We start from the raw sequence: 26,582 nt of genomic DNA, 5'->3' as shown, positions 1-26,582 counted from the left end.
TTTGAGTCTTATATTTAGTCTTCAATCCATTTTGAATTTATTCCTGTGGATGGTATAAGAAAATGGTTTAATTTCACTTTTGTGCATATATCTGTACAATCTTCCCAACATCATTTATTGAAGAGACTATCTTTACCCCATTATATGTTTTTGCCTCCTTTGTCAAATATTAATTGACCATAAAGACATGGGTTCATTTCTGGGCTATCTACTCTGTTCCACTGATCTATGTCTGTTTTTACACCAGTACCATGCTGTTTTAATTACTGTAGCATTATAGTATAATTTGATATCAGGTAGAATGATACCTCCAACTTTGCTCCTCTTTCTTAAGATTGCTGTGGCTATTGAGAGTCTTTTGTGGTTCCATATATATTTTTGGATTATTTATTTTTGTTCTGTGAAAACTGTCATTGGTATGTTGACAGGGATTGAACTGAGTCTATAGATAACTTTGGGTAGTATGGTTAGTTTAACAATGTTAATTTTTCCTACCAATGTTAATGGTATATGCTTCCACTTACTTGCTTCTTCATCAGTTTCTTTCTTTAAATCTTATAATTTTCTGAGTACAGGTATTTTACCTCCTTGGTTAAATTTATTCCTAGGTTGTTGGAGTTTTGTTTTGTTGTTGTTTTTTTTTTGATGGAATTGTAAATGAAAATGTTTTCTTAACTTTTTTCTTTCTAATACTTCATTATTGGTATATAAAAATACAACAGAAGTCTGAATATTTATTTTGTATCTTGCTACTTTACTGAAATGATTTACTTCTAATAGTTGTTTGGTTGAATATATGAGGTTCTCTATGTACACTATCATGTCAGCTGCAAATATGACAGTTTTACATCTTTCTTTCCAATTTAGGTACCTTTCATTTCTTGTCCTTGTCTGATTCATATGGCTAGGACTTCCAAAACTATATTAAATAATATTGGTGTAAGTGAACATCCCTGTCTTGTTCCTGATCTTAAGGAAAATACTTTCAGCTTTTCCCTGTTGAGTTATGTTAGATGTGGGTTTGTCATATGTGGCTTTTATTATGTTGAGGTATGTTCTCTCACTGCCCCTGGACTGAGAGGGATTCTGGTGAAGGTCAATATCAGATGCTGCCTCTAATTGGCCCTAGGCTACCTGTTAGGAGCTACAAAGAGATCCATGATTGGTAGCTGCCTCTGGTGGCCCTCGGTGCACACTAGAGGGGCCAAGCTGTGAACCAAGGCCAGCTGCTACAAGTTCTGGGTCTGGGAGAGGTTGCTAAAAGACCCAAAGGCATCCTGAGACCCTCTACCACTTCATGACTGCCCATTAGGCTCAGCCATAGAAAGAACCTTGGACAGTATGTGAGTTGTATGAGTCATCAGGTAGGGGCAAGTGATGTTCACCAGGTTAATATAGATTCAAACTTGGTACCAGTATTGGGTCTGAGACCACTCAGCAAAAGTCTCAGGATACACTATGGCCAGCTGCCACCTGCCTAGGGCCTGTGGACCTTTGCAATAAGGCAGGGTCTCAGAAAGTCATTAGGGTGCAGCTAGTGTGGCTCACCAGTCTAACGGGGGGGAGCACTGAACGTAAGGAAGGTGGTTTCTGTCATCCATGTGAGATGATGGCCTTTGCCCTGAAACCACATAAATCAGCTTCTCTCTGTGTGTCTCTAGAAACCCCTGAGCTTGACTAAAATTGGGAGAGATTTTGGATCAAAAAACTATGGTACATTTCACAATGGAATACTACACAGCAGAAAGAAAGGAGCTCCTACCCTTTGTGAGAGCATGGATGGAACTGGAGAGCATTAGTATTGCTAATGTAAATAGAGCCAGGTAAGTAAAATAAGCCAGGCAGTGAAAGACAAATACCATATGATCTCACCTTTAAGTAGAACCTAATCAATAAAACAAATAAGCAAACAAAATATAATCAGAGACATTGAAATTAAGAACACTCTGACAGTAACCAGGGGGGAGGGGGGAGAATATAATGGGGGGAAAAGGAAAAAGAGTTTTCAGGAACAACTATAAAGGACATGTGGAAAAAACCAAGGGGGGTGGAATCAGGGGAAGGAGAGGGGATGGCTGGATTGGGAGGAGTAGTGGGGAGTAAATGCAGACACTGTACTGGAACAACAATAAAGTAAAATAAAGCAAAAAAATGGGGAACAAAAAGATACTAACATAATAACATTAAGTGTAGGAGGATTAAATAAATTTTACTCTTGAAAGAAGAATTAAAGTCTTCCATTCTGCATCATTAATTCTTTTCAGAGAATCTTAGTCACATTTTAGTATATTTGTTTATAAATATGTTGGTATATTTGCTTATAAATATTAAGCAACACATTTTGTTTATAAAGATTGTCACTGTATGCTATAATAATGGGAAGCTAAAGATAGTATGATGTGGTTTATGATGGTTCTTTACGAACTTCAGGTGTTTCCCTGCCATCATTACAACTTTTTTGCCATACTTGTGAACAGTTGTACTATTACTTAATTAAAAACATTTTTGTACTTAAATGAAAATAAAATAAAATTGTGAGTTGTTTTTTTTTTTGAAAGACTGAGATGTAGTGTGAACCCAGGATGGCTGCTTTTATCAAGCCTCTGTCTGACCTTGAGCAAGTTGGGTAGGGTGGGGCTTTAGGGAGTCTCCAGGGCAGAGCTAGTATAGCTCACCAGGCTGATGCCACATGGAGGGAGTGCTTAACACAGGGAAGATGGCACTTGTGAGCTGTCTGACAGGAGGACTCCGCACTGGGACATTGCAGGCTGTTTCTCCAGCCCTAGCCCCGAAGCCATACAACTCCGTCTCTTCCTGTATGACTCTGGTGCTGCCCCTCTGCCAGATCCCAAGGTAAGTGCCTGCAAATGGGCATACGTGTGCTGTCCCTTTAAGAGGGTACCTGAGCTTCCCCCGCCCCCCCAGCCTTCTGTCTCACACAGGTAGATGGAACCCCTGCTGATTTTCACAGCTAGGTGTTATGTGGGCTCCTTATTCTGGCACTGGTACTCCAGGGGAGCCCAGTGTAGGACTGAGACCTCTTGCTCCTCAGGTGGTACCTCTACAGCTTAGATATCCCTCTGATTCTCAACTGTTGCATGTGGGTATGGGGCTAGCCTGTTTCATGTCTCCACCCTTCCTGCCCATCTCAGCGTGGCTTCTTTCATATATCTTTGGTTATACAGAAATACAACTACTGTTCAGCTGGTCTTCAGATGGTTACCCAGGTTGACTGTTCTACATTTTAGTTGTAATCCTGATGTGGAACTGATTCTTGAGTAGAGTGACACGAGATGAAAAATGGCAGAACCTGATGCACTGGACAGCAGTGCTGTGGGAAGACCTTCCTTTGAGTTCTGCTTCCCAGCTCCCCAGAGCTTGTTGGATCCCTCCGCTTTCCAGATGCACATTTCTCAGCTTTGCCTTCAATCCTGTGAACCACCTCTTATCCTTTCAATTAATGTACTTTATGCTCCTCCTAAATTGGCCACTTGCTTTCTGTTGCTTGCATCCAAAGACTCTCAGGCAAAAAAATGAAATGCCTTCTGTCCTCTAGGCAAATTTCAGTAAATACCCTCTTGTAGAGTAAATACTGCTCCCCAACTGCACACATTTATGGTGATGAGCACCAGGAGTTTCTATAGCATGAACCTAGCTTCTGGCAGTGGATGATTGTTCTCTGGAGCCATCAGACTCCAACTGAGCCAATCACATGTACATCTGTGAACTAATGTGAAAGCAGAACACAGATTATCCTCTATGTGCACCAAAACCAAGAAAGCTGGTCCTCAATGAAGCAGAGGCCATGAGGGCCAGTCACTCACAGCTGCCTCTCCATTTGTCCCCACACCCCCCCTCCTTCCTTAGTTCTCATTACATTCCTGCCCCTGGATTCTATGAAATCCCCCTGATTCCCAACCTCCCTCTACCCTGGCCCCTTCTTTTTCTTAAACTAGTTCAAGTGGGCTTCTCTTTCTTATAATAGAATCCCCTTTCTTCCAGATTCTCATAAATCCCCCTTTCTCCCCAATCTCCCGAGTCTACCTCACTCTCCTACCCCAAATGCACTGGCCAATTTGAACACACATCCTATTTCCCACAAAGAGCCTGTGCTTTTTTTCTCTACTTGGATCATACTCCTTGTGGGAGTCTCCTCTCCTCATTTTTAGTTACTCCTGTAAGTGTAGCCTTTGGGAAATACAACCCTATTTAGTCCCTGATTCAGGAAAAGAGCTAATATAGCTATTCCTCCAGTGTAGATCATAGAGAACCAAAACAAGAATTACCCAAAATGGCCAAGAATAAGGCTCTGGGTTACTGAAAAGTTTATCATGGTCATTTCATTACAACACATGGGACCTCACTGGGATTCTCTAACAGCTCTCGTCTATGGCTGCCAGTACTTTTAGGCTCCAATTCTTTTTTTTTTTTTTGTGAGGCACAGCTTTGTCAGGCAGAAGAAAACAGACATATCTGGTCCTCACATTGCATCTCAATAACAGAGTGCTGCACTCAGGGGCATTGTGGCCTTTGAACCCACCCATTCAAGGTTTCAGAGTCTGTCTGATGACAAATGAAATACAATGGTACCTGGGTACTTGTTGTTAATTCATCAGGAAATTCTGATGAGTGCTGAAATCGACAAGTACTGAATGATGAAGCATTTTTTCTTGCAGGGTGACAGTGTGACTCATATAAGTTCTATCAAGTGCAATGAGTCCCAAGCAAGCACTCAGTGCTGAAAACTTTTTTTCTTGTTAAAATGTGACAAGTACAGGGTTTGATGAGTTCTGAAGCTGACGAGTACCGAGGTATGACTGTAATAAATACTGGTTTTAAAACAAGGTTTGTCTCTTTATCATTTGACAGGATGTTTTCAAGTCAAACCAAAACCAGATGAGTCCCTCTAAGTTCCAGGCAACTTTGATGAGCAGCTAACTGCTTGCTGGTTTGGGATCTGCTGTGGTGCACATGTGTGCCCATATACACGGGCCATGCCCCCTCCTGTGTTCCCACACATACCGACAGCAGTCACATTCAATACAGTGTGGAGGGCACAAGTTCTATATCTGATCCACACAAATCTCATTAAACAAGCTGTGGGACGAGTGCACAGCCAAGTTCATTCTTCGCTTTACAAAAGGATAAGCTGCAGAGACCCTCTAATATCCTCTGCCATATTCTATTTATAAAAATCCAATTTTCACAGGAACTTCTCTACCTCTGAGGGAAAGAGGCCAAGAGAAAGAATACCAGCTTTTTTTTTTATCTTACAGTGGACCAACTTCAAGAAAATATTAAACTCCAGCAGGAAAAGGTGGGGTCAGACTCACTATAACTTTCTGCTCATGGGAAGTTGCTGGGCAGGTGGCACATTCAAAACTCAGAAGAATAGTTCTCTATCTCTAGGGAGTCAGATGGCAAAAATGGGGTTCAACAGTCTCTGATGGGTGTCTTTTGGTACTGGAATTGCATCACTTTCATGACTTCTGTCACAGTGAACCCCATGGATTAATCAATAAAATTCTCTGAGGGTGACCCTCCTACAAGTATTTCAATATATATCTTTATATATCTACTAGCTGTTGATGTTACATCATTTTTACAACAACTATTTTTGACAAAGCTTACATTCATTTAATAAAATTAATTCACTCTGTTGGTTTATCATATGAAAACAGCTAGACATGCCCTACACATCTGGAAGGTGTTTGGGACAGTGTGACATGAAATCAGGTTAAGTGGCATATATGAAATTTGCCCTGGGCAGCTCTGCAAGGTGCCTCAGAGAAGTAGAAGTTGGTTCAGCCAGAAAGCTCCAGGAACAGGTACAATGGGATGTCTACGGGGTGGGCGACTGGGAAAGCAAGCTGTCCATAGCACCTGAGGCTGTGAACACAGCTGTGGTTTTAAATAAGCCACACACAGGAAGTCACAGGGCAAACACCATGATGGGAGGGCTGAAATGGGAGAGAGCTGCCTCTCACGTGGGCAGTTCTACGGAAACTGCTCCAAGGGAAGTAGCAGCAGAGACATATTTATTTAACAACAGTTACTGATTCTCTTGAGAAATGCCAGGAAAGCAAACCAGCAAAATAATAAATCAGACAAAAATAAGTGACTGAAGAGTATTTAGGGAAGTTTAAGGTACATTTTTAACCCCTGAGATCAAAATTACATACTTCGACTACGATGCTCCCCAAATGTATTTCCAATGCATTATTTCCTCACGTGGTGAACATTTATTTTAAATGTATGCATCAACCACTTTTCATGTCTCACTTGTAAAATTTTCAGTTACAATGCCCTGAAAAACGTTTGTCTTCACAAACTATAGTCTGGGCACAGGAGAAGCCTTTTACAGCATGTAGAGAGTGATCAATCATCTCAGTTGCCTGCAACTAAGAGGTTTACCAGGATGCAAGAATTTTTGATGCTGAAACCAGGACGGTCCCCAGCAAACAAGGCTGGCCGGCCACCTTAATTCTGATTGATGCAGAGCTCCAAAATACAACCACAAATGTCACCGCTGATGCCAAGAGCTCCACACAGCACAGCCCACAGGGTTTGCCGATCTAAACTGTACAGAAGGACTTCAGTACACTTGAAAATAAATAAAAAATGAGTCCTGGGGGATGTAATATGCAGCAGGTTGACTACAGTTAATAACACTGTGCTGCATATTGACCTTTCACTGAATGAAAGACCTTAAAAGTTCTCATCCCAAGAAGAAAATCTGTAACTATGTGGTAACAGATGTTAACTACGTTTACTGTGCTGACCATTCCACAGTAGTAGGAGTACTGAATCATTACTGTACAGCGGAAACTGATACAATGTTATGTCAATTATACCTCAATAAAATATGATTTGAATTCAAAAATGAAAACCTTAAAAAAAGAGAAAACCCTGCATGATTGAATGCCTCCACTGGTCTCCCTTTGGGCAACTGGTATTTTACAGGCAGAGCCTCTGCCCGTGAGCGCAGACACTCCCCATGGAGGTCTGGGCGGCAGGGTCACGAGTGAACAACACTCTGATCTACGGCAGACTCCGTTCCTTCAGGGTGATCCACCGAAGAAGCCCTAATGGCAACCTTTTCAAAGATTACAAGTCCTAGCATGCTGTCGGATGATGCAATTCAAACCCTGTGTAATTAGCTACAGAAGAGGATGGTGTGTCAGAGTATTTGGCTGAAAAGACCATATTTCCAAATAAATTTGGAAGATAGCTAAGGCTGCTGTGAAACAGAGCAAAATACATGGCAATGAAAGGCAGAAGAGGAACCAGTCATTTAGACAAATCATGTCATCAAACATCCACTTCTCTTCATAGGGCTTGTGGCTGTTCCTGATTTTCTATGAAAGCTTTTGGAATATTTTGAATAAAAGCTGGAAAGTCAAAGGAAGGAAAAAAATCCCTTCTCTGTTTCTCACATATCTGCTTCCCACAGGAAAAGAGACATAGTACTACTACGTGGTCCAGCATGGTATCAGACACGATAGACAAAAACAAGCCAGGCCGTTACTCTGTTATGGCCACCATCAAGGTCTGTCAAAGGCCCTGTAATTTATGGTCCTTTTTAACTCATCAAACATCCCCAGGAGCAGAGATTTTTACTCTCCCGCCCCCAGCTCCAGATTAGAAAGCAGGTACTCAGTGAGGTTGAGGGCCTTGCCCAGGGTCAAACAGCTCCTAAATGACAGTTTTAAACTCAGGTATGCCTTTCTCTGAAGAGCTTATATGAGCACCTATGCTTTGAGCACCTACTGTTGGGTCACATACTGTGTAGGTTCTGGGATACTAATGGGTAAATAGCAGAGAGCATGTCTTAAAGAGGTTCAGAAGCTGGGAGGGAATCTAAGAAGCAACACCACTAAAAATTATTACAATTACTGAATGCTTATGAGGTCCCAGATATCATGCAAAATGTTTTCCAGTCCGTATTTCAGTTGATCTTTCCACTATCTATTGATAAAGCTATTATTTTCCATGTTCTGTAGCTCCTTGAGCTCAGAGAAGTTATGCAACTAGAACAAAGTCACAAGGTTAATTAGTCACATGTTCTGACCCCCAAACCCAGACTCTTTAACTAGACTGTGCATAAGACAAATGCACAAATGAGAGTCTGAGCTCAGCCCCATATGAATGAAGCAGATGGACGGCCGAGTTTACAAGCAGAAGGCATCACTAAAAACTGGTTCTTCTGGGGAAGTTTTCATGGATATAGGAAATGGTGCTGAACCACAAAGGAAAATGTAGTGATGATGATGACAATGATGACAATGACAACAGCAACAACACAGATGGAGGTGGTTCAGCCACCATTGATTCAATGCTTATTTTGTGCCAGCCTTTTAATGTTCATTACCTTGCCTCCTCCCACTATAAGCCTCTGAAGTAGGTGCCATTATTAGCCTCCTTATATAGAATGGTTGAAAGTTACATGGCCATGACAGGATGGGGCTGGGGCTTGAACCCCTAAAAAAAGATAGATGCTATGGTCTGTGCTCTTAATTACCGCCTCATACTGCCCCTCTGTAACCGCAAAGTGGAAGACACATGAGGACACACTCTATCTCCCAGTGGGAAGAGCTGCAAAGTTATACTGTAGGCTGGAAACACAGGGAGGGCTATAGCACTATGGCCACTTTGTAATAACACCACCACAGGGATGATAAACAGGGCACCTAACATGGTGAAGACGGACCAGGTGGACAATGGAAGGGACAATGTGACAAGGGGCCACCCTGTAGGTAGAAAGTTCAAACAGGAAGCAGCTGTAAAATTCCTGGCATGAGAGTCTAGGGCTAATAAGGCAGAGGGGAGTCAAGGCTACAGGAAAGGTGGACAGAACTGGGCAAGGGGGGAGGGGGAGGAAAATTAGCTCAAGAATAATTCCAGAAAGTTCACAGTCTTATGATTGAGGGAACAATAATGAACCATCAAACCAAAAGGAAGCTCCAAGAAAGAGTGAATTTGGTGTTCACATAATAAAACGAAGGAGTGGAACAACTAGGCAGATGTACCTAGGGAGAAGCACAGAGTGAAATCTGGCCCTGGAGTAGTCATTTTGGAAGCAACTTGAAGAAGTGATTATGGAAGCTCCTATCAGTCAGGTTCTTTGCTGCAAACAACTGACTCTGGCTACTTTAAGAAGCAATTTATTTAAGGATACCAGGTAGCTGTGAGTCTTAAAGAAAGCTGAAAAAACAGGTTTTGAGGCTAAGAGGGCAGAAGCAGCCCCTCAAATCACATGCAAAAATGCTTCCAGGGAAAAACACTGGCCAAGCTCAAACCACCCCCACCTTCTGCCTTTCCACTGACACTGCTGATGGAGATGTTGGATGCCAATAATGCTGGGACTCTGCCCACTGCAGCCTCTGGGAAGTGGATGTAGTTCTCAGTTCCCTCACCAAGTCAAATCTTGCCTCCTCTGCGTCAACAGCCAAAGAGTCAAAATCTGTTTAAGGTGGGTCTACATAGTCACATGCCTGAGTCCTAGCTGCAAGGGAAGCTGGAAAGAACATTGGGGTATCTAGCTTCAACCACCACAGGTACTTTCTGCCTCCTGCCAAGACACATATGGGAGGTGAAGCAGAGTTCAAAGATACTGGGAGGTCAAGAAGGAAAAATGTTCACTGCAAGTATCCTGTTTTGTCTTTTCTAAATAATTGAATGTTAAATTTTACATGTCTCAGAATGAACAAACAGTTTAAGATGGTGATGCCAAGATTTTGCACAAGACAGTCACATTCATCCTTAGTGGTTCTAGAAGCTACTATAATGATACAGTCTATTTTTCATGCTTACAATGGCCCTGGAGTGGGCTGTCAGCAGGCCGGCTCACTGAGAAAAACAAAGCTGTCTTCTGTTCAGAAGTGCTGTGAATCTCCCATAGCCTGTGCCAAGTGTGGGGCTCTGAGGACGATTTTTAATTTACTGATAAGTGAAATTTTATAATGTAACATCTTTGAGTACTGCTGCCCTCTTCTATTAAACAAAGAGAAGCAATTCCCATGCCATTATCATCCTATTAACTTAACCTGATAATGCTGATGTGGCTCAGGGCTGGCAGGATGGCCTAGATTGCAGCTAACAGCACCTGTCTCCACTTACAAACATATGGCTTCACCCTTACATAGATGCCGAGACAGATCATTTTGTATTTTATAGGTTTAGATCCAAAAGCACACCTACGGCTATCATCAAATTCCAGCGGGGAACCTTGTCCTCCCCCTTCAGCACCCTCTTTTCCTAGATTTTATGCAGCCTTGGCCCAATGGAGGGCAGCAGATAAAAGGATTCACCCAAGCAGGGCTGTACCCTCTGAGGAGCCTGCAGTAAAAGGAGTCCTTGTTCTGAGTTACTGAGCCAGGCTCAGCCACAGCATCCCATCGCCAGTGGGTGGTGCTGGGCAAGTTGTCAGACCTGACAGTCTGCTCATCCAGAAAAGGGGATAAAAACACTGTCATTTCATCATAGTACAGCTGCCTTGGTGATTCTACAGAACCATGAGTACTATTTTTTATAGTAACAAGCTCTGCCCAATTTCTAGTGGCCACTTAAGTTTATCTAATGATGAGGAAGGAATCAGAGAAGACTGTATTTCAGACTGACTACTATTAATAAAAGAAGGCTAAGGATACCAGCAACTCAACTTAACTTAGTAAATTTGCTGTTTATTTGCCAAAAGTTTGGGTTTCATTTTCAGACAAAATATCTTTAATTAAAACTGTGAAAATTAGAGTCTTAACCCCCATCCCCCCAAAAAAGTCACTCAGCGATTTGTGACGGCAAACTGGGGTTTGCCTGAAGGCAGGGAGATGAGCAGCTCTGGAGCCCTTCCCTCTGCTTCATGCCCTGGGTCTTGAATTTCTGTTCCGTTGGCCAAAAAGTCCAACCCAATTGTTTTTATGTAAAATAAAAGACACATTTTTCATTTTCACCAATAACTTTATGGATTTGGATACTCTGAGCATGTCGGCTATCTCCCACTACTGGCTTCTAGTGAGTAGAGGCCAGGGAAGCTGCTAACCATCTTCCAATGCATGACACAGCCCCACAGCAGAGAATTATTTAGCCAGAATGTCAGTAGTACCAAGAAACTTTGCAAAGCACTTTTGACAGGTCTAATCAGTCAGAGTACCTTCTCCATACACTGCACAAATCTTTTTTTTTTTTTTTTTGCATTTCAGTTGTGTTTTTACCTTTCTTGAACTGACAAAATATTATATATCTTCTTCCATCTTCGATATTAAAATGGCTACAAAAATCACCAATCTTGATACAGTTTTTTTTAATGCACATTGATATGACAGCTGACACAATACAATCTAACAAAATTGTTTCAAACGAACTTAAAGACAACTAAGCACTACCAGGGCCATTGTACAGAAAACATTAAATGAACTTTTGGCCAACCTAATACATTCAAAACGCCCTCACGTTTATTTTTACTTTTGGAGGAACTAAGGAGGGTAATACAAAGAGGACAGTAAATCTGATGTATGGGCCTCTGGGGATATTGTTTAGCAATGGAATAAAATATTAAAATACACTAGTTGTACAGTATGTTAAGATTAAAGTCTAATTTCCACTTTCCTTAAAATCACCACTGATTCAATCTATTTCTAACACTTTATCTCACAGAATAACAACAAAAAATAAAATGGAATATTATTCAGATATAAGAAAACACAAAGCACTGATACACAATGAATATGAATGAACCTCGAAAACATGATGCTCAGTGAAAGAAGCAGTTCAAAAGACCACATATTGTACAATTCCACTTATGTGAAACATACGAAAAGATAATTCATAAAGACAAAAAGTAGATGAGTGGGTGCACGGGGCTGGGGATGAGGAGCGGGGTTGGGAGAAATGGGGAGTGCCTGCTCATGGGTATAAGGCTTCTTTTTGGGGTGATAAAAATGTTCTAAAATTGATGGTGCTGATTGTACAACTCTTTTCCTTTTAAAAAAGATTTTATTTTTTTATTTTTAGAGAGGGGAATGGAGGGAAAAAGAGAGGGAGAGAAACATGATGTGTGAGAGAAACATACATCAGTCACCTCTTGCATGTGCCCCAACTGAGGACATGGCCCGCAACGCAGGCGTGTGCCCTGACCAGGGATGGAACTGGCAACCCTTTGGTTTACAGGCTGGTGCTTAATTCACTGAGCCAAGTCAGCCAGGGCTGAATTGTATACTTTAACTGGATGAGTTATACACGGTGGAGCAAAATTAGGTTTACACTTGTTGGTATGGAGAATAATACAATAATTGATAAATAATACAAGAATAAACGTTGTTGTGTGTACTTGCAACTGTTGTAAACCTACTTTTGCCCAGCCCTGTATAAGAATTAGATCTCAAAAAGCTCTTATTAAAGAACAACTAGTAAAAATGATTGTAGTTATTGGATGGTATTAAATGCCACACAGTGTTCTAAGCATATTTTTAAGTTTTATGAGGAACCTACGAAGTAGGTACCATTACTATCTGCATTTTACATGTAAGAAAACTCAACTACGAAAAGATGCAATAACTTTCCAAGGTGAAAAGCTAGGAAACAGGGATTCGGGATTTGAATTTAAGCCGTCTGACTTTCAGCCATGTTCGTATCAGCTCCACATGTGCAGAGAAGTGCAGGTGCAGCCTGGGCCATGCAGCACTTGTCACGTCAGAACACAGGACACGACAGAAACGTCCACCGGTTGGGAACGGTCCCAACACTGGCCGGTACACTGTCCACTGAAAAGCGTGACAGCACCTGTGTGAGCTGCCGTGGAAAGGCAGCACAAACAACAGGAAAATATCTTATGTCTTCCTCGCTCCCATCTGTGCTTTTCACAAAGCACTGTATGTGCAAGTGTACATAAGCACGACGATTTTCTGTCATCTTTTAGAAAAAACTAGTAACTGGTTTTCTCTGAGAAGTAGGTCAGTGGTGGCAGGAAGTTTCCATTTCCAAGAGGCCTTCTCTAACCCACCAGACGAGGGCAGGGCTGCACATGGCGTGTCCTCACAGTGTCCCTCACCACACTGGTGTCACTCACTGGGGCCACCATTTACTTCATCGGCCTGGCTTTTTGCTTCCCTCCTCTCTCTCTCTGACCAGCCTCTAAGCTCCCTGAAGGCAGGCACTGGGCTTGTTTCTTGCTACGCAGTGCCAGGCACATAAGCAGAACCCTCACAATTACTTGCCGTTATCCATCAGACAAACAATGAATAAATGGATTAAGGTCAAATTACCTGACTTCAACTGCCAACAGTCCAGGGCACGAGCAGAGACTGGTGGCACAGGAGGGCACTAGCACACAGTGCCACAAGCGGCCTTGAGCGAACTTAAGAAAATGATTTATCATTTTAATTAAAAACACTTGTTTTCAACCATCCCCTCCACTCCCCCGAAACATTTACTTTCATCTAGTCCCAGAGAAGTCACGGAACCACGGTCATTTCCATATCAGATCTTTTCCATTATCTTTCCCTAATGAACTGAATTTACATAGAGGTATGTAAATTCACTGGCCTGAGACTTTGTAAGAACACTGTTCACGTAGTGATCGGGCACCACGTGGCTGACAATCAAGCTTAATCAGGTTCTACTAGTTTTTAAATTACACACGTTATTAGACAAGATTCATTTACCTTGTATCTAACAGCAACAGCTTATTAGCTTGGCTGCTCCCAGACATGTATAGCAACTCAGTGTTGAATCTATACTATGCGCAAACTTAGCCAGGATCCAATTAATGAAATAAACTCTTTGACATAACAGGGGTCTTTAGTATGATAGAAAATATACTTTAATGTGTCTTGGAAAAAAAGATTAAGGAAGGTATATTATCCAAGTGAAATTTCTAAAGATGCTACCTTATATACCAATATGAAACTTCTTCACAAGAATATTTATGGATTATGACAGCAGTATTTCACTCAAATAATGTATTTAAAAAGAAAGGAATAATAAGGTTTTTTTGTTTGTTTTTTTAATATATATTTTATTGATTATGCCATTAGTTCTATTTCCCCCCCTTCATTCCCCTCCACCCTGCACACCCCCTCCCTCACCATTCCCCCCTTAGTTTATGACCGCCTGTCTCAAGTTCTTTAGATTCTATATTTCCCCTACTATTCTTGCCCTCCCCGCTGTCTATTTTCTACCTCATCTATGCTACTTATTTTCTGTACCTTCTCCCCCCTTCTCCTCCCACTCTTCTGTTGCTAACCCTCCATGTGATCTTCATTTCTATGGTTCACTCCTGATTTAGCTGTCCTCTTAGTTTGCTTTTGTTTTAGGTGTGGTTCTTAATAACTGTGAGTTTGTTGTCCTTTCACTGTTCATGTTTCTTTAACTTCTTTTTCTTAGAGAAGTCCCTTTAACATTTCATATAATAAGGCCTTGGTGATGATGAACTCCTTGAATTTGATCTTATCTGAGAAGCACTTCGTCTGCCCTTCCATTCTAAATGAAAGCTTTGCTGGATAGAGCAATCTTGGTTGTAGGTCTTTGGATTTCATGACTTGGAATATTTCTTTCCAGCCTCTTCTTGCCTGTAAGATCTCTTTTCAGAAATCCGCTGACAGTCTGATGGGAACTCCTTTGTAGGTGACTGTCCCCTTAGCTCTTGCTGCTTCTAGGATTCTCTCCTTCATTTGAATCTTGGCTAATATAATGATGATGTGCCTTAGTGTGTTCCTCCTTGGATCCACCTTCTTTGGGACTCTCTGAGCTTCCTGGATTTCCTGGAAGTCTATTGCCTTTGCCAGATTGCGGAAGTTGTCCTTTATTATTTGTTCAGATAGTTTTCCACTCATGGCTGTTCCTCTTTCCCTTCTGGTACCCCTATAATTCAGATGTTGGAGCGTTTAAAGATGTCCTAGAGGTTCCTTACCCTCTCCTCATTTTTTTGAATTGTTTTTTTTTTTAATTCATATTTTTCTGTTTGGTCATTTTTTCTTCCTTCTGGTCCACTCCCTTGATTTGAGTCCCAGTTTCCTTTCCATCACTATTGGTTTCCCGTGCCTTTCCCTTCATTTCAATTAGTTTAGCCTTCATTTGTTCCTCTAATTTGTGACTAAAATCAACCAGTTCTGTGAGCATCCTGATCACCAGTGTTTTGAACTGTGCCTCTGATAGGTTGGCAATTTCTTGTTCACTTAGATTTATTGGCTCTGGGGCTTTGAGTTCTTCTTGAGCCATGTTTTGGTCTGTTCGTGCCTGTTACGTATGAGGAGGGGAGCCTTAAGTGTTCACCAGGGCGGGACCACCAACGTTGCTGGGTTGTGATGCTGTATGTGGGGGCGGTGTCAGAGAGGGACAATGGCGGTCCCCTCTGCTGCTTCCCGCCGCTGGGGCCTGCGAGGTCTGTCTCACTGCTCGCTCCTTCGCCTGGTTTATCTGCATGTGAATGTGTGACCTCGATCAGCCTGCTGCCTTGCACCCTCAGTGGGTCCACCCGTTGCTACTCCACACCTGGGATCTGCCCACGGCTGCCTGCGCACCTGGGTTGCACGCCTGGGTCAGTCCGGTGGATCTTTCCTGCCTAACCCTACTCCTCTGCTGGCTCTGCCCCTCTCATTGGTCTGGGTGAACGGTTTGTTGTTGTCAGACTTCCATATAGTTCAATTTTGTGTGGTTTGGCTGTGTTTTTGTTGCTAAAACTTTGTTGTTTTTAAACTTGGTTGTGCAAGAAGGCACAATGTTTCCACCTATACCTCCATCTTGGTGGAAGTCTTTTTATACAACCCAAATAATATATATTGAAAAGAAACTACCATGGTTTTCCAATAAACTATTTAGGAACTGGAGGGAACAATATAGAATCCCAAATGTGATAGCAAGTTCCTAAATCCTGGGTATTTAAATGTGCTCCAGCTCCCCCTCTCATTGTTTTTTCATTTCACATTCTGATCACTTGACCAATTACTTGATAATTAAACTCCTTTGGGATCATCTCCTTTTTAGCATTTCATTAGTTGCAGAAAATAGGCCCATCAAAGAGGTGAAATGTTCCATTTCTAGAAAATGAGTGTTTGAAGGAAAAACAAGGAAAGATGTAAATATTCTAATCAGCTAAGAAGAAGCTTAAAAGACGCTAGTTTTGTCTACACCGCAGCAGTTTCCCAGAGGACCCTGCAAGCCTCCACAGAATCCACCCACCATCCCCAGAAAAGGCCCAAGGGAGGGTGGAGGGTGGAAGGGGGCTCCAGAGCCGTGGTGCTCAGAGGGCTGGTCCAACATCTCTAAGCAGACTGTCCCAGGCTGTCTGCCAATGGCCTCTACAGTCACGGTCTGCTCCAAGGGAAAGCGTCCTTAGATGGGAGTCAAAAACAAGAGCACTGAGATCATACATTATTTTTGTTCCTTGGCTCCTTATCCTTTTGAGTCAGAGCCATCCAGTATCTGATGTAAGCTATAGACCTTCTCCCCACTCCACTCCCAAAGCATCTATGCAAATACACTGGATTCTTCGCAATTTTATGGGTCTCACTGGTCAGACGAAGCTATTCACGAACTTGGAACACAGGTTAAGAAACCTGCCTCTAAAATTCTCCCACTGGATATTATACTACTTAGTACGCCAGAAGGAAATCCTCATAAAAATTTTCTTTTACATCTGAGACTTTCTATGAAAATCTGTGTCTCTGTTAGAAATGGGTAAGATTTTATTATTTTGACAAGTCTCCCCCAATGGCCCTATTTGCTTCTGCCTCCCTCCCTCTGGTCCTGACTTTCTATATGAACTTATATTTTCTTTGGTCCTGATTGGTTGATTCTTATACTTTTCCATTGTGCGTTTCTCCTCACTTGAAGCCTTCTCAGATGCTTCATGGAACAACATCAAAAAATAATAAAAGGACCTCCCAATATTCAGTTTTTGATCCAAAAACTGGAAACCAAAGAGATAGAATATGGAAGGCTTTTTCTCCTTAGTCAAAAAACAATTGTTAACATGCTTCTGTTATTCAGCCCTAGTCACATTTATTTTCATTGAATAATCAAACAGCCATGTTTTCCTAGCTACAATTAAGAAGCCTTTAGCCTTTAATTAAAGGCAGAGTTTCTGGCATTGAGTTTATGCTTTGATCAATTATAATATCCACATATTGACTATGAAGAGACAGCTCCAACTAGTCAAATCAGGGTGTGTCCATATGTGGGTATGGAGAAGGAATCCTAGCTGGGGGTCATGGGAATCTGCGAACCTGGGTGGAAAAAAAACTTCATTTTCACTAACCTCTAGCTGATATTTAGCATTTCCTTCTACTATGAAGTTGGGCAGAAAAATCCTATGAGATAATAATATTCCAATGACTTCATCACCAACAGAAAGTACAAGAATTTTTCCTGTCCCTTAATGGTGGTTGTAAATACCTCGCAATATTGTTTAAGCTCAGTACTTTGAAATTATCGCAGTTATAAGCCCCACTGTTAGACTGTGTTATATAATAGATCAACAAAGAAGCATGCGTATCACTGTATGGAATAATTTTTTAAATATTCTGATAACCATATTTCGATATAATTGGTTTCCTTTGAAATCCCATGCATTTTATTTTAAGCATTCAAAAACCTGCTGAGAGGTAGTCCAGAGGAGCCACCAATCTGCCAGCGGGGTCTGAGGCACAAAGCAGGTTAAGATGCCCCGGCCAGGAAACAGAGTGGACACCCCCAGCAGTGAGCGCAGCCCCTCGGCCATGACGCCACGTGACAAGTGCTGGCTGGGTGGGAGGATGACCGCTGCTGTCAACAGCACTGCTTCTGATCACACCTAATCAGAAACAACTTTCAAGTAACACTCCAAGCTCCCTAATTAGAAATATTAGGTAAATTAGCTCAAACCACTTTCAATCAGCCTCGGCAGAAGGGAGGTAGTGTTGCTGATTGCCTGGCAGCTTTAACAGTGCTTTTAACAGATGTGAAGCAGCCAGGGAGCCACAGGGCTGGCTGATTGCTCCTGGTGACATCGCTCAGCAGTTTTTTGCACAACCTGCAGGAAGAGGTAGACAGCCCACACCCATTCCGGAGCCGGGTGGTATTACAACCCAGGCAGTCATCATTTCTGGCACTCACATAACTCCCCGTTTATGTTCCTGTATATTAAACCGAACAGCGAATTGTCTTTAATCTTGGCATTTCTTAGTGCCTAGAATAAACACTTAAAAATAAAAACTCAAGACTAATCATACAGCTGAGGAAATGAACATGAGTCAATTAAGCTTCTTTTAAGAACAGCAACAACAAATCCTACTGTAATAGGGACAAAAGCGTTTCTGATCAATGAAAACTTTCTGAGTACCTAGAGTGTGGTAGGCAGTGCACCCACTTGTCACTTGTATGGCAGGGACTGAGACACTGGTTGCAGCAAAGAGATAATATGGAAACACAGTGCCAGTGAGTCCTGAGGGATGCCCTCCAGGGAACTACCTAGCAAACTGGCTAGTGTTCAGTCCATGCAAGTACTGGAGAGCCAGACCTAGCCAGTCCGTGTGACTTCAAGTCAAAAGAAAACCTGACCAGAGTGCACAGAAGAATGGCCGATAGCGCATGCCTTCGATGAGTCCACGCAGAGAGGTGATCACGCCTGGATCTGGCTAGGAGAGAGGACAACCAGCTATAACCAGCTATGAGATTTCAATCCATGGAATGCAATGCTGTTACCAAAAGCCTGACATAGTCTCTGTGTATCAACATAACAGGATTTTTCCAGACCGATGGAGGGCATAAAGTAAATCACAGAATAATGTGTAGAGAATGATAGCAGTGACATAAGACAGGTTGCTTTTAACTATTTTAACTATGGTGAGCCTAAGGGAAGGACTTGGGGACAGGGGAGTGGGGACAGTTTATTCTAGATACAGATTTAAATCTTTACAAAAAGAATATATTCCCATATTACTTATACAATTTAAAAATCTAATAAAATAATTAACAGACCTGTATCTACCTAAGTTTAAATCCACCAAAGATTAGAATGAAAAGAACTTCATTGTTTTCATGTGTCCATATTTCTTATTTCTAGGTCAAGCACAGATTTTTGTCTGTTTTATTCACTGATGTAGCACAAACATCTAGAACAGTGCCTGGCACAAAGTAAGTACTCAGGAAAGATTTGTTAAAGAAATGAATTAATTATTCATTTAATCCAGAAATTTGTACTGAGTGCCTACCATGTGCTAGCTCCTTGCTAAGGATCATGGGAAACACATAACGACTTATTTGACCAGCATTCACTGAACACCTTTCATACGCCCACCAGTGTTGGGTACTAAATGAAAATACACACTGATACAGACACACACATCCACTGCTCGTTAGAATTCAGAATTAAGCTTGGGGGAAAGTGAACTTGTAGAGGGTTGGAAGAATGAGATAAGGCCTTTTTTTTGGCCAGAGCTTTAATCCTGGCTTTAGTTTTCAAAATCATGACTCTACTAAGGCTTTGCTTATCTTTGTCTTATACCAGAAATATGGTCATGCATTTGTGCTTGCCTAGCTGGGGGAAAATGAATACCAACCTTCCTAGACTATGTGAACAAGCAAAGGATAAATGGCTTATTCTTTGCCTGAAGCCCAGGGCACCAAAACATTCCATCTTCCCTCGATGGCTTTATTTCCCAATCCTATCCATTCGTCACAGAATAAGAAATCTCCAAGTGAGGAAACAGTCTTGATGGTCATTTGGCCATGGCTACTCTTATCTGGACCTTGGCTCAGCCATTCACATCTAATTTAAGGTGAAGGCCTACCAAACTAGATGAAACAGAACTCGAGTCTTTTCAGAAAACCACCATCCTGCTTGGCAGTAATTCTACTTTACAGTCCTGGAGCATCTTCTGTGCCTAACCACTACTCTGTTGCTTCCTTTGCTCTCCAGCTTTTGCTGCCATATCTGCAGAAGCCCAATCCTTCCCTACCTAGGAGCGAAGACTTTCCACCTACGTGGATTCTTCTGCACTTATCTGTGACAATCACCTCTATGCACGTACCCTCTCTTTTCAATTTTTCAGCACTGTTTCTGAACTCAATTCCATTTTCACATTCAGCCACTTTGGTCCCAGCAGAAATGGTCCCAAACACTGAAACGCAACCCTCCTTGGATACATTTTAACTTTGGACCTAAAATGTGGTTGCTCTGCAGTGGGTGAATGGAAGGTAACCTGGGCAACAACGTCGACTCGGTGATGCCTCTGCTTCCAGTGGCGAAAGGTTTCTTCATCAATAAATCCAAATTTACCAATATTGAAGATTTATATCTTCTTATCTAAGACCCTCTCTGGGCCAGATGTCACCTGAAATTTGGAGTTTTTCAAACTTTAAAATACCACTACTGTGCATATGGCAAATATTAAATAACACCTCAAGCTGGTCTTGAGTAGTATTTTTTAGCAAAATATATGAACATATGAATATTCTCACTAAATAGGATAGAGATTATATATAGTCTCATGTCAGTTCAGGTTGATTTTGCTGCCAACTGAATTAGCTTCAAAATTAAGAAAAGCCTCTTAGTTTTCAGAGCTTTCCGGCTTTTGGAATGTCAGATGAGAGATTGTGCAAGTGTACAGGATCCAAATCAAAGAATCAGGTCTGGGTCTCCTGACCATTGAGCACAGAGGCCCTTTTAAAGCAAACATATGTGGTTGTCTTACTGAATATTTTGGTCAAATTCTGTTTTGGAAGCCCTGAATGGAAGAGGTCACCCTGAGTTTGTTAGTCAGACTGTTGTTTACAAAGCAAAACAAAACCTACAAACTTTGAAAAGCTGAGCATGCGAAGACTAAAGTAACGGTAGTTTTCTTGCTAAACAGCATTATCTTTAACAGTTGAAAAGACTTTTCACAAACCACTTACGTACACATAAAAACTGCACATAGCCCTGTCTGGTGTGGCTCAGTAGATTGAGCGCTAGCCTGCAAACCAAAAGGTCGCTGGTTCGATTCCCAATCAGGGCACATGCCTGGGTTGCGGGCCAGGTTCCCCAGTAGGGAGCACTTGAGAGGCAACCACACATTGATGTTTCTCTCCCTCTCTTTCTTCCTCCCTTCCCCTCTCTCTAAAAATAAATAAAAATTTAAAAAATTGTACATAATACATTCGTTGGCAACAAAATAGCACCAGGTGTTAGACTGGTGGGCTCGACTAGACCTCAGTTCAGCAACCTTGGTACTTACATTCTAGCTATGAAAGAATTCGGAGCCAAGACTCCAACTGTAAGAGAAAGTTTACTTAGAAAGTCACTGCGGTAGAAGAAGTGAGCCACAGAAGAAACAGGAAACAGTTACAGAGGCCAAAGAAGGGCCCTTGGAGCTTAGGAGAAAGCATGCCTAGGGAGAAGAGGCGGGGAAAGGTGCGGGCATGCTCTACAGGGTGCTGTGCGGGGTTCTCATCTTGAGGGTATTTATCTGCAGGTCCCAGGGGAGGACTGCAGTAGGATGTTCATCAGCTTTCCAGGTGTGTCCTTTCAGGGTTGAGGTCTCCACTGATTGGTCAGTGCCCAGACAAGGGGTCCTTTATGTCAATGCAGCTGGTCCTAATCTCAGCCATAGAATCACTTGCCTGGTTTTGCTGCTTTTCTGGGCCTGAAACTGAAACACAACTGAGACCTAGATGTACCTGATGCAGGTTAGAACCTCATCATCCTGGACCCTAACACTTAAGGGCTATTCTCTGGCCCCCTGTTCATTTTCCTCTAAGGGAGTCTAACCCACGTGACTAGCAACATGGCAGGGGAGACGCCAAACAGCATGACCAACAATATGAAAGGTCATGGAATCTAAACCACATGACCAGCAATATGCTAGGGGAGGAAAGGTTACCCTGAGGGCAAGGTCCTTATTTCCCCAGTTTTGCCTGTTGCTAGGCACCCAGGGGCTTTCCATTCTGGTGACCTTCTATATCTGGCCCATGGTCCTTGCTCTGCTCATGTCTATCTGCCTACCACACACTGAAAAGCAAAAAACATGCAAGGTCCTATGCACTTTAGTCTAGCAAGTGCTTCTCAAACTTGATTGTCGAAAAGATTGACCTGGGGATCTTGTTACAATGCTCACTGTGTCTCAATGGGTATAGGTGGGACAGAGATTCCATACTTCACACAAGCTCCTAACTGTGCTGTGGGGACCACCCTTCTTGTTGGAAGGTTGCGGTGATGAGTGCATGAAGTTTGGAAGTACATGGACTTGAGTTAGATCCTGACTCCATCACTTATAAGCTGAATGACCCTGGGATAAGTACTTAATTGCTCTGAGCCAGTTCCCACCATCAACAAAAGTGGAAATAACAAGGACAACTCTTTTTCATGACCATAAAGAGTAGGTGAGCTAACAACACAGTTCCTGGAGGATAACAGACCCTGAATCCCATCCTATGACATCTGTGGCAGGCTCAATAATGACCCCCAAAGATGTCCACATCCCAGTCCCCAGAATCTGTGAATACATTACCTTACATGGCAAAAGGGGAATTTGCTGATGTGATAAATTAAGGTACTTGAGATGGAGAGATTATCCTGGGTTATCTGAATGGGCCAATGTAATTAATCACAGGGGTTTTTGTGAACGTGAAGCAGGAGGGTAGGAATAATAGAATATGAAAGAATCAAAGGTCAAAGACGAGAGAAGATGCTGTTTCTGGCTCTGAAGGTGAGGTAAACGGCCTACTTCCAAGAAACATGAGCAATCTCTAGAAGCAGAAACCTTTAGAAGGAAGGCTTCTCTTAAGACCCATTTTAGACTTCTGACCTCCAGAATTTTAAGAGGATAACTCTGGGTTGTTTCAAGCCACGAGGTTTGTAGTAATCGGTTACAGCAGCCACAGGAAACTAACACACCACCTACAAAAATAATGCTAAAGCAGACCAGCCTCACTTTACATACACAAAGAATTCTTCAAGGAGCCTTTGTATCAAGAGAAGAATTCCTTTCTATGTTTCCACTCCTGATCTAGTTGTCCTTTTAGTTTGCTTTTGTTTTAGGTGTGGTTGTTAATAACTGTGAGTTTGCTGTCCTTTCACTGTTCATGTTTTAGCAACAGGGGAGTGGAAGGAGGAGAAGGGGGGAGAAGGTACAGAAAATAAGTAGCATAGACAGTAGGTAGAAAATAGATGGGGGGGCAAGAATAGCATGGGAAATATAGAATCTAAAGAACTTGAGACACATGGTCATAAACTAAAGGGGGGGTAATGGTGGGGACGGGGGGTAGGGTGGAGGGAAATGAAGGGGGGAATAGAACAACTGTAACAGCATAATCAATAAAAAATAAATTTAAAAAAATGAAGTGAAGAAAAGAAGAATTCCTTCTGCATTATCTGCTTTGTTTGGATATATCAACTTTTAATAAACAGGGCTGGACGTGTGTTAATAACAAACTATGCTAAAGGCAGAAAGGAATCTCCTGTACTCTAACTGTATCATCACATTCCCATTGGTTGGCTTCTCTCATAACTGCTGAGATCTAACAAGGCTCCTGGGGACAGTATCGATGCGTCTGTACCTCAATGTCAGGAGGACCAAAGAAAGTAACCCTGAGCTTAGGACTGAAAATCAATGGTCTCAATATTTGTAAAAATCTTCATTTGCTATTTATAATGTGGCTTCTCCCACAGAGAAGCATTATGGAAATAATACCAAGATAATAAAAAAGATGTCTGCAGAATGAAATGGGTTTCAAAACCAAATGAATTTTGTCCTGCATTCTTCAGCTCCAATAGGTCCTCTTACGGTCTCTGCTTCTGCATTTCCCTTACTAGCCTCTAAGCTCCACGGAAGGACCTGGGTAACTTATTCATAACTATGACATCCACAGCATCTAACACTGTTACTGGCACTTAGTTTGCACACAATAAATATCTGTGGATAAACAAATATTATGATAGATATTTACAATGGAAAAGCATTATTATGAATTTCATTAGAAAAAGAATTACCCATAAAGTTCTTTTCCTCCAGTTTGAACTTAAAACTGCTTGGCCCAAAATGATATTTAAGGTAGAATTAAAAGTACACTTTCTGATTTTATTTGCCTAATATATTCATTTAATATATTAAATGTTAAGTAGTCAAAGCAAATGTGCTAAGCAGTCAAAGCAAATAATTAATTTTCTAGTGTCTGCCCCTGGATAAGAACTAAATGAGGGGAAAGTCACTAATTGCATATTAAAAAACTGTGAACTAGTTTTAAATTTAATCTCAGACCACAACATGCAAAACAGTCAGTCCTTCATGGGCTCAGTTACAACCTCACCAGACAGCCCAAATCTTCACAACAGATGTAAATTCTGCTTCAGTCACACTGAATATAAAATACATATTCAAAAGTTTACCAGTTCACATTTACAAGGGCTTCTGACCAATTGGTAGGGCTGATTATAAAAACTTTATCTTTTAATTTACTTATATCCAGTATATTTTATTTAAGAAGCAATGTAATCTCATGGAAACTTATGATTTTAAACCTTATTTTGAAATATATTGAGGCATGATAATAAGAAGCTAGGAAAATTCCTTGGCAAGTGGGATGGGGGAACTAAGACAGAGTTAAATGGCTAAGCAATTTGCAACAAGACAATAAATCGTAAAGTCTCATCTTCCCTAACCAAGGACACCTAGGAGGCAGACCCACCTGAGTCCTGATCCCTCTTTGGTGACATTCTTTGAAGGTGAAGCTGACCAGAGAATGATTCTGACCCTATAAAGCTCATTTTGATGAGTTGGCATATTAAAGTACACACCTGGAAAGCTGATGAATATTCTATTGAGAAACTCCCCTGAGAATGACCCCTAAAATTCCCACCTTTAGAAAATAGATAAAAACCCTTAGGACAAAGGACCCAGTGTACACTCTCTTTGGAGCACACCAACACCTTCCCCTCACTTCTTTCCTTGGGCATGTATCTTTGCTTTCTTTCTCCTAAGTGAAAAGGGTTCCCATGAGACTTGCAACCAGGGAAGCAGTAAGCAGCTGCAGTTGGTCCCAGGCTGAGCCCCTGAACCTGTATGCAAGGGCTCTCCTTCTGCCTCTGTAATTTGTTTCTGAGTCCACACAGCCCAGTGGGCTCACTTCTGCCTCTGTGACTTTCTTTCTGAAGGGCCAAGGCAGCTCCTCCTAGGCTCACTCTTGTTACTATGATCTTGCCTTTTCTATCTTAAATCCTTTCTTCTTTTCACTGTTCCCAGCTTTAATAAATGTAATCTCAAAATCACCTGGACTTGTTGAAACCTCTACTGCACAAAATCGAGAAACTGCACATTTTACACCATGCTGGGGCCGACCTACCTTCGTCCTGGTCCCTTTCTGGTGACATTCTGACCGAATGAATTAACATAATACAGAACAAGTCAGAATAAACATCTACAAGAACATGTTATATAATTGTAATGAATCCCATAATACTAGATTTTCAAAGAAAGGAACCACCAGACAGAAAAATGTTAAATTCATAATCTAATTTTCAAGTGTGCAATAAAAACAGAAATTTGGTCACTGTATGATCCAGAATGAGAGCTCCAGCCGGTGCTACAGTGCTTATTGAGCCAAATGATTCATAAAAAAAAACAGCTAACTGCAAATCAGATCATTTGAAAATAGAATTAATCTGTCTGGTCAATTAATGCCTTATCTTGATTTACCATGTAAACCCAGACTTCTAGTCGTGCTATGATTTCTGACTCCTTTAGAAACTAGGCACTCTGTAGTTACTTTAGCACTGTACAACCTCAACACCCAAGAAACCTCAGCCAAGAGTCACCAAGGGTGGGCAAGTTCATGAGAAACTCTACAAAATAAAACTTGGCACTTTCCTGTGCATGTGTTTCTGTACCAAGCTGCTAAGATGTTCAGCACCTGAACAGAATAGCACAGTCACCTGACACTGGACTATACTGCCCTAGACTGTTCAGTTTTTAAATTCCTGCTGCCATCCATGGACTTTTGACTCAGAAAATGAGGCCTGAAGAAGGTAAGGAGTGTGTCCAAGTTTATCTAGCACATCAGGAGCAAATGTGGAGCTGGCATCCTGGCCAACTGAGCCCTAGTTCAGGTCTTTCTCCATTATTTTATTTTCCCTCTTCTCTGTCCTGCCACCTTTGTAGAGGCCCCAAAGCAGGACAGGCTGCTTCTCCAGAGATTACACTGCTTGGTTCTACCTACACTTCGGTGGGAGTTGATGATGTGGGATGTGTACATTCAGGAGTGTATGTAAAATACTAGTAAACAGAATGAGGATAGGTCTGAGGGTTCTCCTTGCTAATTACACTGCCTGGACTCTGGAGAGAGCAATTCTAGGAGCCCTTTTTCCATTCTTACCTCTTTGTGCTGGGATTGTTTTGGATAGGCAGGCTGTCAGAAAAGTGAGCCTTGAGGAATTAATACACCTTGGCTTACTGCAAAGAGCCTTGGCTTCTAAAGGCATTGGACGTCATCACAGGACTCAAGAGGCTTGGTTTACAAGATGACACCAGATGAAAACAAACAACTACAGTCACTGCAGTGTTTTATGCAATGGTCCTTGGGCCATTGCTCTTCCACTAAGCAAAGACCAGGATCCAGTAAAAGTGGCCATGGTGCCT

The 26,582-nt window shown here is 41.8% G+C and overlaps 1 protein-coding gene across 2 annotated transcripts in view; it reads right to left on the bottom strand.

Annotated features, from left to right (window-relative positions):
- CPPED1 (calcineurin like phosphoesterase domain containing 1) overlaps positions 1-26,582 on the bottom strand; it is a 121,268-nt gene that overhangs the window by 71,946 nt on the left and 22,740 nt on the right. The gene's annotated exons all lie outside the window — the stretch shown is intronic.

The sequence above is a fragment of the Artibeus jamaicensis genome, unplaced genomic scaffold (assembly GCF_021234435.1).
Source record: "Artibeus jamaicensis isolate MK-2021 breed Jamaican fruit bat unplaced genomic scaffold, CSHL_Jam_final contig_729, whole genome shotgun sequence".
Lineage (NCBI taxonomy): Eukaryota > Metazoa > Chordata > Mammalia > Chiroptera > Phyllostomidae > Artibeus > Artibeus jamaicensis.
This window is presented reverse-complemented; position numbering and strand designations above follow the sequence as displayed.